The sequence below is a fragment of the Dermacentor albipictus genome, chromosome 10, assembly GCF_038994185.2.
Source record: "Dermacentor albipictus isolate Rhodes 1998 colony chromosome 10, USDA_Dalb.pri_finalv2, whole genome shotgun sequence".
In the NCBI taxonomy this organism is placed as follows: Eukaryota; Metazoa; Arthropoda; class Arachnida; order Ixodida; family Ixodidae; genus Dermacentor; species Dermacentor albipictus.
In genome coordinates this window covers 37,482,695-37,498,265 of record NC_091830.1, presented here as the reverse complement: position 1 = coordinate 37,498,265, position 15,571 = coordinate 37,482,695, and the positions used below count along the sequence as shown (strand labels likewise).

At 41.2% G+C, this 15,571-nt stretch overlaps 1 long non-coding RNA gene across 1 annotated transcript in view; it reads left to right on the top strand.

Moving 5' to 3' along the window:
- LOC135911858 (uncharacterized) overlaps positions 1 to 13,249 on the top strand; it is a 79,336-nt gene extending 66,087 nt beyond the window's left edge. Inside the window, exons 2-4 of the long non-coding RNA XR_010567481.1 lie at positions 9,647 to 9,726; positions 10,117 to 10,218; positions 12,938 to 13,249. This is a non-coding gene — a long non-coding RNA (uncharacterized lncRNA). The remainder of the gene's footprint in view (positions 1 to 9,646; positions 9,727 to 10,116; positions 10,219 to 12,937) is intronic.
- Positions 13,250 to 15,571: the final 2,322 nt, after the last annotated feature.

Below are 15,571 nucleotides of genomic sequence, written 5' to 3'. Positions count from 1 at the left end.
AAAAGGTACACAACATTCGGTTAAACGCAGACGAGTGCACGTTTGATTAAATGCTTGAACATGAGCGGCATGCTCTTAAAGCTTCAGTTGTCTGCATGTGACTATTTAAAACAATTAAGGTCAACGCCTCCAAGTACCATAAGGCAAACTAAAGTTAAATGGTATCATAAAGGTCTACAGGAAAATTGTTTGTGGTGCGTACTCAATATTGTCGCCTCAACCAGCCTATAAGAGAGTTTATTTATTCTGCAATTGGCGGTTCAATTAGTGCAAGAGCCCTACTCATGATAGGTCACCTTCTAATGCGCGCAGAGCAAGACAGTGGTCTAAACTTCAAGCTTCTACAGAATTGTTTCCTACAGTTACAAGTACTTCGACGTTCATCAGTTAGCACGATGTATGAACAAACTTGGCCAAATTATTGAAGAAAATCAAACCAAAAGAATAAATATTCTCGTTGGTGCAAATTTTCTATGCGAGCAAGTAACAGAAATCATCTACAAAATTCACGGCTTCTTAGATACTGCGCATTTCGCGCAGGATTTATCGCTCGTTCAATGCAACAAATAAAATACCACTGCGACTGAAACCGAAGCTACTGAAAAAAAAAGGAATGCCTGCGAAAAATATCTTTAAAACGGAAGAACGTAACGCAGCTTTGACGGTGGCATGTGCTCGAAGGTTAAATGTAAAATTTTTAGCGCGTCATTTTGTGCGTGGGAAGGAGACTCGAACATCTCACTGTTTTTGGAACTGACCGGCTTCGAATAGTAGTTGACGTGCACAGCGTGCCTGCGTCACGAAGCCCCGAGGCAGGTGAAATGTACGTCATTGTGAGAGTCATTGTGCTCGAGTCTCTTTTAGTCAGTATTTTTCCTTTGTCAAGGGCTATTGCCCAGGTCACAAAGAACATACGCTTCAAAGGAATACAGATGTGCAAAAACATTAACTCCATCTTGCTTCTTCTAACTCCACGTCAACAGAGATGACTAGGCGGTGAACTTTCATGATGTTCATGGTCTTTGAGAATTTCGAAAGCTTTGTTTTCGCCATCCACGAATAGAAGCTTCCACCACTTCAGATGTCAGATGCAGGAAGCTGTCCACTGCTGTAATCGTATCTGTCGAAGACATTCGGTGGTGCTTCAGAGCCTCACGCAGTCATAGTTTCTACAGCGTCGTGAATGCGTGATATTTCGATATTCAGCACTGCCAGTGAACATGACTTAGAAAACTGTTTATTTCGCGTGAGCCAATACCATAGGTGGAGTGGCGCTACGACATTGCTGAACGTGCCATTCTGCTTAAGCGTTGGTGCAACTCATTGGTTATGAAACCAAAGACTCCCTTTCCAATTGAAATACGTTTGATGACGTTTGATGGATATCCTGTGGACATATATTGCCAGGATATAGATATCTAGGGATGTGTCGAATGCGTCCTGCAGGCGTCCCTCGCATGACCATCTCGTCCCATTCTCAGTGCCCAGTGGACATACCTTGCATGTCCGCGAGGAACATCATGGGAAACTACTGCGTACATTTTACGGGCATATAGACCAGGGCCTTTGCACAGCGTTTCTCACATTGTCCATTATGGTCGCAGCACACGCATCAAGAACAGATGCATTTTCTGCACACGTTACACGCGTGTGTGCGGTTGTGCAGCATACTCCTCATTCTTCTGTGCCTTCTGCCGAGCTAGAGCGTCTTATTAAAGTGAAGTTTTCAAGGTAAATTGTGTCAAGAAATTCGTGAAGTATGATGAACCCTCGAGCTGAATACATGGCAGCTTCGGAACGCAATGCGAATATGCGAGAAAAGGTAATTCTCTTACGATGAAACTCAAACGCATAGCCTTAATTGGTGAACAAATATCAACGTATATGCCGAAAAAAAATATTATTCTTTATTTCCATCGAGATGATGGAGGAAGTTGTGGGTAAAAGCTGCTCGTAAGCGGCAGCTTGACAACGGCCCACAGTCCCCTTCTACAGGGCAACAACAGCAAAGCAGGGAAAGACACACACAAGTATACGTATAATCTCTTCGCAATTTAGCAGAGCCAAGAATAACAAGATCATTTCATAAATGAAATAAAAATTGAAACAAAGAAAATAGAGCAACAATCAATTCAATAAGTACAGAGGGTATAAAGCTGCACAATAAACGAAGGATTAAGTATACACAATATAGGAATACAGGTGGAGTTACTAAGAATGTGTGCAGTGAAGCTGTCGTAAATCACGTTTAGGTAATTTAAGTAGGTTAGTGCCGGATTTTTATAGTTGTTTAATAGAGTTGGAAGTGTGAAGGATAATTTTTCCGTTGTGTAATTGGTTCTAGGAGCTGGTACAATCCACTCCCCTTTATGACAGGTAGGGTTAAATACAGTGCTTTTTTTTCAGTAATGAAACTTATGCAGAGATTCAAGATGATATTTTAGTTCGCGCTGGAATGCAAGTGCTAGCTGATAATTATAAAGATTGAATGCGGGTATTATGTATGCTTCGGAGAAAAGACCTTGCGAGTCACTGTTGTATGGCAGATTAAAAAGTACTCTGATAAGCTTTTTTGAAGTATAAAGCTCTTTTGCAAATTTTTTTACGTGGTTGTGCCCGAGACCAAGAAACAGTAATTAGGACGAGAGTAAAACAGGGAATTATAAAGCACGATCTTTACTTCCTACGGGAGATATGATCTGCAATGGGAAATAGTACCGACTGCTCGAGCTAACTTAGTTAGAACTGCATCAATGTGACCATCCCATAGCATGCTCTGAGAAAATGTAACACCCAGAATTTTAATATTATTGGTGATTTCTATTGATGCGCCACCATAACTTAAGCTTACATGAGAATTTAGCTGCCTCGATTTAGGTCTAAATATTATAGCTTTCGCCTTATAAACATTTATGCTTAGATGGTTCACTATTGACCACGTTTTAAGCTTGGTAAGGGGAGAATTCGCGTCATTGTGTAAGATATGGCAATCTGGAGCAGATAGAAATATACTAGCGTCGTCGGTGTACAAAACATATTTAGGTTTAGTAGAGAGGTTAGTGAGATCATTCATGTAAATCTTAAAAAGAAGCGGACCAAGAATGCTTCCCTGATGAACACCTCTAACTATGAATTTTAAATCAGAACGATATGTTTTGATTTGAACAAACTACTGTCGAAAACTGAGATATGATTTGAAAAGTTCAAGGAAATGGCCTCGGATTCCATAAATGTCCAGTTCGTTCAGCAAAGTGAAGTGATGAATACAATCAAATTCTTTAGAAAAGTCGACATAAATACCTAGTACAAAGTTCTTTTTTTCCAAATTCGGACATAATAAATTATTTCTGTTCCAGCAAAGCTAATTCGGTCAATTTGTTCTTCCTAAATCCATATTGAGCATCTGAAATAAGTTTGTGTAAATCAAAGAACGAGCAAAGCTGACGGTGGATAAGCTTCTCCAATCCTTTTTAAAATATGGGTAAGACGGAAATAGGTCGGTAATTATTCATATCATTAGGATGACCCTTTTTGAAGAGCATAGTTGCTTTAGCGATTTTCATTCGCTTTGGAAAGCATGCATTTGTTAAGCAAACGTTAATAATATGGGTTAAATATGGACATAGGACAACCAACACATACTTCAGCTGACGTGTCTGAACACCTTCAGCGTCGCAACTTGAACTATTATTTAAAGAAGAAAAGACTGATGTAACTTGATACTGTGTTACAGGGCTTAGAAAAGCAGATGACTTATTTCTAACGGGCATAAAATTGTAAAAATCATCAAGTATACCATGATCAGAATAATAAAGTAAATACTCATTAAAGGAATCTGCAAGGGCGCAGACAGACACTTCACAGTCATTCATTGACAACTTCTCGCTTCTAGGTGAAAGTTTCGTGCGTATATGAACAGTGTTCAACTTTTTCCATACGAGGTCACTTTTCTTTAGGGAACTCTGGAATTCAGAGTAAACGTAACTAGATCTGCTTTTTTTAACTTCCTTGTTTAATTTCTTCCGGCACGCCTTAAATTGCTTTAAGGTATCAGGATCTTTTGTTTCAATAAAGTGATGATAATGCATATTTTTCTCGTTGATTTTTCGGCGCAGTTCTGGAGTTATCCAAGGTTTGCGGATTTTTTTACCTAGCTTAAAAGTTTTTATTGGAAAATGTCGCTTGTAAATCTGCAGGAACTGGTTCATAATCTTTTCGTACCCTTCATCGGCATTTTTCATCTCCATTACCCATGTAAAATCTGACTTCAGCAGTTCAGCCCTGAAGCTGTCTAAATTTGAGAGAGTAATAAATTGAAAAAAATGGGTGGTCGGCTTTTGCATCCTTCAAAATTCTGCTTCTTTCCCATAACAAATATCGGAAGATGGTCGCTAAGACCACATGATATAGCTCCTGCTGTGATGTCTGTATTATCAAAATGTGTCACAAAATGGTCCAGCAGTGTTTTATTGTCTTTAGTAATTCGGGTCGGTAATGTGATTGTATTATCGCAAGCATTTGATGCAATAAGCATTTTCATGTTTCTTTGTTCGTTAGTGTTTTCTAACATATCTATATTAAAGTCGCCGGTTGAGGTGACAGAGTAACCATTTGCAGAAACAAAATCGAGAAACTGCCCACAATAAAGCGTTACATTCGTGACTCACATTTCGGTATAGACTCTTCAATCGTTACTGTATTCTGACAATACTGTTCGCAGTCCTCTTCAGTTACTGATGTTGTTTCTTGAAGTCCGATAAGTATTAAACAAATTACATTTTTTCGAAACATATAGCCATTCGTTTTAAGGCATAAGTGACGTTGAAAAGTCCTGAAGCAGGTTCAATATTACCCAATGAAGTTGTTTCCATATCACTATCTCTCACCCGAGTATTTATTTTGGAGCTCTGAAGAATGCTGTCCCTGCGAGCTTCCGCGTCTAAGATGGACAGATTTAGGTCTTACGAAAGAATTGTTTGTGTCCTTAAGCAAAGCTGGTTTTCTGCACTTGCATTCTTGGCAGATATAGTCTTCGTATATAAATATTTATTTATTTATTTATTTATTTATTTGTAATATACCTTACAAGGCCCCTACATGGGGATTACGTAAGGGGGCATACAATCAAGTACATACAATCTAGTAACAACAATAATAAAACAGCAGCCAAGTGCACAACCTAAGAGTCAGAGAACTATTAGCTACATAAAGCGGCATATGAGTACAATAAAAAGGAACTATATCAGTTTTTAACAAACGTATAACAGCGCTGGAAAAAGGTAGAGAAAATAGCACAGAGCAGTGAGTGTGATATCAACAGTTAACAAGGGTTAAGCGAGTTCAGTGAGTGCTTGAATTTTTCGCGGTCAGTTTTTCGCCGAACCACCTTCCCGACAACTATGTTGTCGGGAAGGTTGTTCCAGAGCCGAATGGCACGTGGGATTGCAGACCAGTTAAGTGCTTCTGTTTTACCATAGATGCGCGTGAAGCTATGATGATTATATAATCTGTGCGACGTGTGCGATGACCTTTCTAGGTGTAGGTAACGTTTGTTAGTGTGGTGGGCGTATTTATGAAATAATGACGAAATGGCTATGTCGCGACGATTACTTAGCAGCTGAAGTGAAAGGTGAATCTGTATTTGAGTTACGCTAGAACGGTAGTCATAAGTTCGGGAAATGAAACGTGCAGCTCTATTTTGGATATATATATATATATATATATATATATATATATATATATATATATATATATATATAGACGTGTAGTCGATATTGACCATCAATGAATACAATTCCAGTATATGGACCCTTTCTCATTATTTTCTCCAGCTTCAGTTCTGCTCCCTAGCGCTGTTAAAGAAGCTACGCGTTGCAGAACATCAAACAAATAAAGAACAATGCAGGTACTTTAGCTATGGTGTCAACATATCCAAGCCCTACCACGTAGTGCTAGTGCGTAGTACCACGTAGCCCTACAACGTAGTCCATAATTATTCCAGGTACGTCAGTAACTGATGTCATTGACGTCAAAGGTAGGCTGACGTCTATTTACAGTTCAGGAATGGTAACAACCGAGTGACATTTAAGCAACTACATTCCTTCTGAACGTCAAAGCACGTTTGCGTAGAAATGTGAAAAGTTTATCGCCGTTGTGGGGAATATTATAGGAGAAAAGTAGAGATAAATATCGAACTCGCGAAGCGAAAGGTGCGCCTTCGGCTTTACTCTCACCGAAACTTACCATGGTGATGTACCTAATATTGGCATTTCTTGCACTAAGATGTGCCTCAGGCATGGAATTCGCAGACGGGGAATCTTCGAGTGCTGTCGATAATCATAGGGAAGTAACGCTGGTCCAGAGAAGCGACGATATACAGCGCCCAGTGTGGGCAAACGAGACGAGGCTTGGAAAATATCAGCACGCAGAGGAGGTGAGCGATGAGTTTACAGCAGATTATATGCATTTCCGAGGAAAAGTGGAGAACGTACGTAAAAGAATAGAACGTGCGAAGATGAGTGCGAGCTTCATTTTCGCGCACAAACTGAAGAGACCACGTCGACCCAAACAATACACTTAGCTTTACAGACCAGCGTACTGCTCTCGAGTTTTGTGCATTACGCAATATAATCCAAGCACCACAGCGGCAACAGCGTTCTATTATTCCCCAGAATTGGATGGGTGTTTAATTTCATATGTTACCTAACTCGCATGCTCGTATCGGGGAATTTCTGCCCATGTGCAAATATTTTGCAATGCAAGCACACAACACGTAGTCTGTGGATGGCATTTGGTTAAAGCTGTGTGAAAAAATTATAATGCATCTATTTGATCGCGGCACTTCCGGAAACTGTGAAAAGCCAACTCTTGTGTAGAGGTAACCGAAAGTTTCATCAAAAAGGTGTTTGAGACATATTTATGAAATGGCAATGTAGAATCGTCAAATAAATCTAACGTAGCTGTAAAAATTTTTAATATGTTCAATGTTCGAGAAACGAAAGGTAATCTGGGCAGCTTTCGAACCAATTTAGGTATTTTTTGAATTTGTATTTCGTTCAGCCGGGCACTTCACCTCTTTATTCTCTTGCATTTCAGGTCTTAAACGAAACCGCAACGTTTTACCTTGTCAGATCGACGTACAGTAATGTAGACATGTTATGGGGCACAAATTTTTCTTGTGTCAGCATGCGACACGTCAAAGAAAACAACAGTACGACTTATTTCTCATTCAAAAACTCCACAGAGCCGACAAAGTAAGTAAACAGGGGGGGTTGCTTGAGCTAGTTTATTAGGTCATGATAAAGAACGACCTACAGCACGAAGAACAAGGTCCTTGTCCTTCGCGCTGTACTTCGTTTTTTATCATAAATAAGTAATGCGTCTCAACGAGCCATCAAGACTATGCAGAAAAGAGTACTTCTGCTTTGCTATCTTATTTCGAGGTGCAGGGCTGTAATACGAAGGCATGAGCTCTTGTACAATGTGTATGTATTTTCTTCCTCTAAACTTTGCTTCATTCCAAATGACGACGATGCAGCGATGCTTGTTTAACAGCATAGATTTATTGACCCCTTACGATCGTACAATAAACACGTTCATTTAGGGCCGAGACGAGGCGTAGAAAGTTGCGGACCAAATGCTACCCTAACGAGTATCAACACACCCTTTCAGAGTAGTTGCACTTACAAAAAAACCTTAAACACATGACGACTGCGACACATTCTTGTTGAAATGAATTTACCAACCTCCCTGATGGCCCAATATTTACAACACAATTTTTTTAGAAGAGAGTGATCGCACACATATCCGGATGACGTACCACAATTTTAGTGAAGGAATGTCAAGTGAAATATGCGCATAAAAGGAAAAATTCGCAGACTTTCGGGAATACAGAAATTCAAGCCTACCATGGCATAGCTTGTACTATTTTGCCAGAAGAATCCACTGTAAATGCGTCGATCTTTAACAAGCATTATCACGTCGTCCTACACTATCTGGACCCGCCGTGGTTGTTCAGTGGCTATGGTGTTGGGCTGCTGAGCACGAGGTCGCGAGATCGAATCCCGGCCACGGCGGCCGCATTTTGATGGGGGCGAAATGCGAAAACACCCGTGTGCTTAGATTTAGGTGCACGTTAAAGAACCCCAGGTGGTCAAAATTTCCGGAGTCCTCCACTACGGCGTGCCTCATAATCAGAAAATGGTTTTGGCACGTAAAACCCCAAATATTATTATTATTACACTATCTGCAATGCCGAAAACATCACGAACTCTGCTTTCTCCTCTCGACACTACGTGGTACAAACAATTACCGCCGCCCTGCCTAGCAACACTGGTCCTAACCGCCACGGCAGCACTTTCGCCATGGTGCTTCGCTGTTTGCTCGAGATCGCGGTTAGTCTCAATCGCGGGGGCCGCATTTTCATGCGTTAGAATAGAAAAAAGTGTTCGTATAGCGATCACTCAGTCCACGGTAAAGAAGCCCAGGTCGTGAAAATTATTCCACATGCCCCTGCCTTTCTATAGCGTTCCTTCTATTCAGATGGAAGTTGTACCACGTAAAACTTGAAAACGTGTTCTTTTTTTTTACCACTGGTTATTTTCCTTTTTTTTCATTAGAGGAACATAGTTCTATTTCGATAACAGCCGTATGCAAAACAATGGTAATGTGAGTCCGTCCAAGTGTTGCTTACACAATTTCTCATATCCTGTATCTATCAGTTATTTCTAGTGCTTAACATAAATAATGATGTACTGTCTCTACATATGACACAATATTCGTCCATGACTTGCCAAGTAAATGACGATCAGTGGATGAAGTTGCGGCCTGTCAACCTAAACGTGGCCTCTCTTGTTCGTGTCATCAATATTCATAGACTGTATAACCTACTGAAAAATATATCTAAATGTATTAGATTCGAAAGAACAGGTAAATTCGTTTAAAGCGCAAGTTTATGACACAGGCGCAGAGGAAGTATTGGGGCCATAGCATCCTGGACTAAGGGAGGCCTCCTACCTTCGGACGAAAACAATTTTATGCTAATTAAACGTTTATTCATCACCATCGTAGTTATTGCGCAAGAAGTCATACACCAAAAACAAGAACTAGGAAGGCGCCAACTTCCAACTCAATCTATTTCAGGAAACCCACGACGAAGTGAGCATGGCAGTCATTCCTCTATCCGTAAGCACAAAGAAAATAGCTACCATATAATATACAGATTTTATCTTGTTGTTGAGACAGCCTATTAAAAACGGTTCATTCTGCAAATAAATATGCAAGGAACTTCACTCATTGCCTTCACTCGCTATTCGTTTCGCCAGTTTTTATACATCTTTGTAAAGGCACGTATAGAAGGCGCAGCTTTGGGATGGCTGTTCCTTTTGCATTCCTTCGTGCGTGTGCGTGTGTGTTTATGTGTGTATGCGTGTTAATAGTATGTATCCATAATTTGCTCCAGTATAGGTTTCCTGCGTATCTTGCGAAATTTAGTGTCAATATCTGAAGCAAACATGCCCAGAAGAACGGGTTAAATACAGCTGAATTATTGCCAAGTTGGGCCCTCAACTTGAAGCACATAACAAGAAACTCAGCCTCGCAAATATGCCCAGTCATTATCTTTTATTCATGGAAGTCTACATTTCAGATATACGCTAAATATGTCAACCGAACTTACTACTACGTATGGGTACAATACGTCTAACGCCATTCAATACCAGCTACCTGGTAAGTTTACTTTCTTTCGGAATCACATACGGCTTATTTATCCTTTGATATAGTACTAAGGCATGTCCAAGTAAGAGATAACGTTGAATGTTTTGGCCTCTGTTGATGCTATATTCCTACAAGAAATCTCTATATTTCCCATTGTTCTTCTCTCAGTTAGCTTTAATAGCCTTGGTTTCATGTAACAGAACCAATTTACTAGGCTATCGTTACCTACCTATCTCAATTAGTTCTATGCCTTCACTGAAAGTGATAATGCTACTCAGGAAATGACATTATTTGCGTATTGTCAAGAGTGCTTTTTGGACCTTCTTGCCGCCCTTTCGCTTCACCTCTATTATAACGGTTATTTTTACTGATAACTATATTTTCCTCTGTAACTCTTTGCAGATTGCACGCTTCTAAATAATACAATTATCTTTACTAGTAACGAATGCACACTTATGAGTGTCCAATATGGAAATGAAAGCATTGGCTACAGTGACAGCCAAGGTTGGTAACAAAAATATTTATTTGTACCTAAATAGCAGTTTAAATTATTGAACCATAAAGAGGTTTTCTTTATCATATGCTTGTTGCATAGAATGTTTTTACCAGCATGTTAACAATGGCAAAGCGAGTAAAATACACAATCAAAGAAAAATGCATCGCAACTTAGCGAAACAATTAGGATAACGTGAAAATCTCGCCAGAAACTAGGTCCTATGTGTAAATATGACGGCAGTAGATGTTTTCTGTGAATATTGGCACAAATCACGGCCACAACACTTTCATTGACTAGAGCGATGGCCCCCAGCTGTGGGCCAACGACGAAACCGTGAAGGTTGAACCATAAAAGCTATGAACTTGAGCACATTACCAGCACAAGTAATAAACGAGGACATTACAGACACTACTTCTAACAACCTTTCTTTTTCGGAGTGAATGCATATGCAAGGTATCGCAGCTAACGGGGGCCAAGCTAAACAAGAGAGGGGCTTCAATATACAAAGATTCGACCGAGCTTCCTTTGCAGTAACTGCTTACTCAAACGGGAGATTTTCTTTCCCGTTTTGATATTGCTAAAGCAATCAGTCAAATTGTTTTTCTACCTAAATTGATAAATACTTACACATTTGTGCAAGCACGAATGTGAAATTGGGCAAAGCATTCTAAAACAACATAATTAACAGATGCCAGGTCATTAAAATTATTTCCAGATATTTTTCCCGTGTTTCGAAGTTACGCCCCGAAAGCAAACGAGGACGCGAAGTAAAGACACATCCGCGTACCAGGAAGCGCAGCATCAGCGCTCTAAAAAAACGATTTCCGACAACCTACTCTATTTTGTAGCTGAATCGGCGATTTACGTAATGTACCAGGGGGGTAGTGCAACCATTGAATGTTTTTTATTTCTGTGAAACCCATTTTGAGAACGCATGCTGCCGTACGCTTGAGGCGCGCGGCACCGCGATGACTTCGTCGTTAGTTTTCGCGTTTAGCACACACACCTTTGAAAAGCGCAAATGAAATGCTTAGCAAAAGGTTGGCACGCCAAACTATTGAAAACTTTATTTTCAAATGCGACGCACAATTTGTAATTTGAGCTTATGCAATTATGTATATGTGTAATAATACACTCAGTCAGCTTTGTTTAATTAGGCAATCAATTACAACATTTTCCAGTTAGTGAATTGTGGCTCCTAAGAAAGCTTTGTTGTTATGATCCTCGTACCTAGGGGCCACCTCTCATTTTTAGTAGAGAGGGTAGCCTAATCAGGCAGACTCAGCCAGGCACAAGGACTAGATACATTGTCAACATCTATTCGTATGAGCTAACAATAATACAAAAAACAAATCAGCTGTTAGTTTATGATACGTGGTTTCCACGGGTGACGTGCGAAAACTACAGCTCCTTCCCTGACCAGAAAACTGCCAGAACGCTGATGCTTACTGTGCTTTACTGATTCTCATGTACTTACACAATTATTGCGTTACCATCTAGCACAAAACGACCACTTTGAAATCTGATAATCATGATAAAGCTGTCTGTAGTAGAGCACTGCATGGGCCTGGTTTTTCGGCCCGCGCCGGGGACAGGGCGTACATGTACGATGCCAGCCCCGGTCCCGGCCCGGGCCCAGGCATTCAATACTCAGCTTAGCCCCTCTCCCGTGCATTGATTGTATACTAAGCATTCCCTGGTGGTCAAAATTATTCAGGAGTCCCCCGCTACGGCGTGCGCCATAGCCACATCGTGATTTTGGCACGTAAAACACCACAATTGAACTAAACTTAGCCAGGACCCGCGTGCGCATGACCTGGCTAAGCCTGTAAGTAATAAACAATATAACTTTACGTACAGATTGAACCGTATATGTCAGCCTCACCTTGTCCCAGTTTAATTAGCTGCATTGTATCAGCAATAAAAGACGAAAATTTTTGTTTCTTCCATAGAAGCATCAGTGATCTGGTCCATTGCCTTTTCTGTTCGTTTTCCGCTGCTGCGCATGCATTACCTCAATCGTACGATTTGGTCCTATCAGGTCAATTAACACGTAAGTTTATATGTATATTTATATAAGCAGGCGAATTCACGAGCATAAAACATATTATATAGGCACAAGTGGGAATAGCTAGCTTTAGTGCTAAAGTAATACAAAAGTATCGAGAGTTCCTGTAGCGCAATCGCAAAAGCGGTAACAGGGAAATGGTTTAAGAACAGTATTTCTGTGATTTAATTCTCCTTAAACGGTAAGGATGTTCATCTTTGTGAAAAAAAATGGGAACATCGTTTTTCTATTTTCTTTGCTAAGGTATACTAAAAGCCAGCTCATTCCACGCACCCCCTATCCTTGGCACAGAATGCCTTTCAACATACGAAACACAATGATCGTGTGTGAGCGAGGCCAGGCTTAGGCGCTTTAATGAGCAGGCCCGAGTCCGGCCCGGGCCCATGACGTCAAGCGCGAGCCCGACCAGGACCCGCCGCTTAAAGTCCAGGCCCCACTCGGGCCCGCCGAAAAATGTTTCGGACGGCCCGGCCCACGGGCGCGGCTGCACCAGGGCTTTGGTATCGGCCCGAGACCATGCAGTGCAGTAGTGTTTACCGTATAAGCATGCGAATGACATTGATATATTTGGTGCTCAATGCCCTATAGCACGTTTGATGCTTGACGCGTCCGTCATACGCGTTGTAGCTTACATGTGTCCCCCGAAACTATCTTTTCAGGATGTGAACTGTGGGCCAGCGAGGAACACCTCAAAAATGACACTGTCCCTTTATGCTGTTACTTTTTATTTGATATGCTTTGTGCGCAGCAAGGAACCTACGACCCATACGAAAAGAAGAACTGCACCAGTGACTAAGTGGTGACTGTTGCTTTATGATATCAAGGATTTCACGTTTACAGCGCAACAGATAAGGTTAACATTTGTCATAGAGTGTTAGTCACGTGTTGCACTGAGACGCGCAGGTGTGTTGATTCTGTATGTACAGGAAAATTCGTATTTCAAATAAACTTTACTCGCTAATTGCAACACTACTGTAGTCCACTCTCTCCAGTGTGCTGTTTTTCTACATTGGCGCCTTTTTGTGTATCTTTTCAACCTGGGAATTCAGATGGCAAAGCTTCGTAGTTGCGAAATAATCACAATCATCCACAACTTGTACACATACGATACATTTTCTTTGCCCCTAATGTACCATTCAGGTTACAAACGTAGTGTTTCGTAGATTTATCTGCAATTTTCTATTTTCCACAGGTACCATGTTCCTCAGCTTGACTACCCATGTGCGCCAATATAATGACTACTCTCCTTTCGCCAGACTACCTGCTGTCTTCCTATTGTTGCTCAGTAAAAGAAACTTTCACTAGAAAACGCTTATAGCATGGTTCTATCATAAGGCCATGGTTAATTTTAATCCCAGTGTGATTTTGTTTTCAAGATATGGTACATCTTTGGAATGTATTCAATGTTCATGACTAACAGGCCTGCATTCAAGGGCTCTCTTGGAACTCTGGTTTCATTGTTATGCTTTGTTGCATCATATTTTAACGAAAGCCTATTGTCGTAGCCCACAACCACCCAGTCAGCGTTATTATTTCAGAACGCATAAATTCTACGCCACTTACAGCGGAAGTTTTTAGGCCCCTTTGCAGCCATATCAGATCCACCATGATGAATTCATTGTGCACGTCATCCATAATACACCGTTAACATTACCACTTGCATGGCGCTCTTTGGCCAAACCTGGCCCTTGCGCCATAAAACGCCACACATCATCATTCGTGGCATCTCGCTTACAAGAGAGACAGAGTGAAGCAAGAGGTGGGAGGCCGAGAAGTTTACCATAATAAAGCATCCTGTTGGCTACAAAGAACTTATCAAGGTAGCACACGGGGTCTACGGTTTAAGAGATCCTGCCGATTCAATGCCCACTTTTGTATTGATGGGAAACGAAGGGTTCGTGAAGCATATCTTATTTTGTTATAGCGCAAGCTTGACAAGGACAAAAGAAGACACATCAGACACACAACAGCGCGGTTGTGTGTCTGATGTGTCTTCTTTTGTCCTTGTCAAGCTTGCGCTATAACAAAATAAGATATACCGTACCAACAAGCCCCTATTGCTATCCTCATCGGTTCGTGAAGCATGATATAATAGTCTGTAAGTTAGGCCGCGTCATACCTGCGTCTCTTACGTAAATGCAACTGGGGTGCGCACATTTGATTTAAAATCCACAAAACCCACGCCATCGGGAGACAAGAACTCTCAGCCGTAACCTCGCCGGGTGCCCCATCCCACTAATCCACCGGAATTAGTGCCTAGGTGGTCGATAGCATGCAGTATCTTCAGAGCCCTTACGCAGCAGATCGGCAAACTATTGCGCCCTAATCCAATCGCACATGCATCATGCTTTTGTAGAGGTTCACGAAGCACTTTCTATCACTATCCCACTTACGGTGCGACAGTATTTTATAAATGCTTATGATTTTAAGAGATTTGTGCCTAAGAAACCTTATATATGGAATGAAAGTTAGCTTAGAGTCCAATAAGATGAACAGAAATGTGTGTTCTGCAGTCACCACCATGTTCTGTCTCGGTAGTTCTACACTGGGCTCTGATATTAGGCTTCTCTTTCGTAGGAACCGGACAAAGGAACTATTCGGTGGAATTACGTTGAAGCCAATTTCTTCTGCCCATTTACATACCTTGTTCAAGCCAAGCTGAACATGTCGCTCACAGATTGTGAGGTTACTCGATTTCAATCCCAATTGTATATCGTCTACGTATATGGAATAAAACATTATGCGAATATCCACTGAATAGTTTGTGCAGGAAACGCTTACTTTAACAATTGTGCGGTTCACGAGGGCGGCCAGTTGGGATAACCGAGCCGACGCTGAAAAGGAAGCGATTTCAGGAAAAAGCGTGGGCAGTTTCAGTGCACATGGTGCCGTTTATTGTCTGCTGGAGTGGAAAGCATCACGCCTCGGCGCCCACGAGAGAGTTGTGATAACTGTTAGCCAGCTCCAGTTGACGCCACCGAGAGCGACTCCTTTGTTTACCTGCACCCTAATGGGCCTCCTTCCTGCAGCCAGGAGTAAGGGGTGGCACGGAGCGGCGAAGAATGGTATTACGCGCCAACATACCTGAAGTCGTTGTGCAAAACAACCGAGCGAGCAGACTGCTAGAACATGTTGCTGCCATTCGGTACATTGAAAATAAACAATGACAGAAAGAAGGAATAAAGAGAAATGAAATGTGTAATGCAAAAATACAGAAGAAAGGTGTACGAACTAAGAGCATTACCAGCATTCAAAGACTAGTAAGCAGTAAGTCACCTTAAAATACGACCATA